The following is a 1,857-nucleotide window of genomic DNA, read 5'->3' as shown; positions in this document are numbered from 1 at the left end:
TGTTCTCCAAAGAAACAAAAGGGTATGGATGCGCAAAGTTTCGCTTTGTTTACATGTTCTAGATATTCTTGCGCACTACCTGCCATTGGAGAGCAGAGAGAATGACCTAAATTTTAGTATGCAATGTGATTGGGTCGACTTTATGAATGGACAAGAGATACCATCCGCAGTGTTTACCCTGAAAGCCAGTTTCCTCACGCATTTTTTGGGATTACGCAATATACCTCGGGTTAAAAAACACCTTTTAAAATATATTTTAAAGTCAAAATAACCCAAATCCTTGTAAATATCAATAAATAAAAGGCTGTAGAATCCGTTTTTAATGGAACTTAGTTTTTGTCAAAAATTCTATTTTTGACCTTTGAAGCCTGATATCTCGGTTTGAGAAAATGCGACATGTGGTCCCTTTCACCAGGCACACACACATTTTTTAGGAAGTGGCTATTCTCCCCAGGCGGTGAGAATCTAATAGCTGTTCCTACCCCCCTCAGGCCCCAGGTGTGCTATGATACAGTACAGTAGGCCTATAGACAGACACACACAGACCGTGGCGAAGCGTCTATACTATAATAATGAAATAATCTCTGCTTCCCTTCCTACTTTTGAAACATTGTGTTATTTGTTGCTGTCAAATTCACCCATAGACGTAAACTTCATAAATTAAATGTAAAAAGACGTTCATAATCACTAATGAACAGTATGCCTAACATTCAAAACTGTTTCATTGCCACAGAAATAGCCTGTTCATCCCTATCTGGCCGCTCCATAAGCAGTCAAAGCTTTGATTAATTAAAAGTTTAGTAAGCTTAAAGTGAGGCAGGAAGAGTCTACCAAAAGAGTTGGAGGGAACATGTGTGCAACACTCAAAACTGTTTTATTGCCACATTTTCTGCCACATTTTCCCTGTTCACCCCTTTCGTGCCACAGTCATGCAGTCACAAGCACTGATTATAATGTAAGCTAACTATACTGGTCGAGTTTACCTCACTGATATGAGGGGAACTAACTCCTTTATATTTTGACTGCTGGGGGTGCTTGTTTTTTCCTTGACTTTTTGGCGTCTTATAATCAGATCGTGACCTCGATTATGACACCGGCTCCTGGTCGCGAAAAGCTAGACATAAACAGCCGAAATATGAACTAAAAAATTAATAATTGTCATGTTCTGCCTAAGAGTTCAAACTTACTGGTATAACTTGTAGTACTGATGTCTCTGCTTCTTTCCTTTGTGTTTGTGTATTCACATCTAAAGTTAAATTTAATGTTAGATCTAGTTGGAATAAATGTTTAATGAAATGCTTTCCTGATTATTTTAGCGGTTGAACATGCGTACAACTTGAATTCAGGATTTGTATTCAGTTTTCATTCACAACTCAGTGTTGCTGCCTCGAGTAAGATTCTCATGTGATATCTCCAGAGCCTATTCTGGTTCCATCTCACTTCGATTACTGGGTCAAACTAGTCAGCCTTCACCCCTGCACACAGAACACCACAGAGAATTTGTATGTACTTATATGAGTTATAGAGGGTGGGGGGGGGCAGGGTGCAATAAATTATAAAATAAATCACATCAGTAGTCGGCGTGTATTACTTCAGTGATTTTTTGGTTTTTTGTTAGTATTTTTTTTTAGTGATGGAGCTGTCTTAAGGTTAGATTCTAAAACACTTTTCTGGCACTCTTCTGGAGAACTGGTCATGGCCTACCTCCATAGATTAAAATCGGAAACAAAAACGGAAGTTGAGTACAAAAGTTGGCTGAGTTGCAGGGTGAAAAGGCCACCCAATCATGCCCAGTGAGGAAAGAAATAAAATGTAGAAAATACAGAAAAATCAAACTTTTCAAATATCCTCTCCTTC

At 38.6% G+C, this 1,857-nt stretch overlaps 1 protein-coding gene across 1 annotated transcript in view; it reads left to right on the top strand.

Annotated features, from left to right (window-relative positions):
• The window catches only part of LOC101857664 (selenoprotein K), a 20,332-nt gene that overhangs the window by 6,107 nt on the left and 12,368 nt on the right, over nucleotides 1–1,857 (top strand). The window lies entirely within an intron of this gene.

Source organism: Aplysia californica, unplaced genomic scaffold (assembly GCF_000002075.1).
Source record: "Aplysia californica isolate F4 #8 unplaced genomic scaffold, AplCal3.0 scaffold00471, whole genome shotgun sequence".
In the NCBI taxonomy this organism is placed as follows: domain Eukaryota; kingdom Metazoa; phylum Mollusca; class Gastropoda; order Aplysiida; family Aplysiidae; genus Aplysia; species Aplysia californica.
Note: the sequence above shows the minus strand (reverse complement) of the source record. Positions and strands in the feature narration are given on the sequence as shown.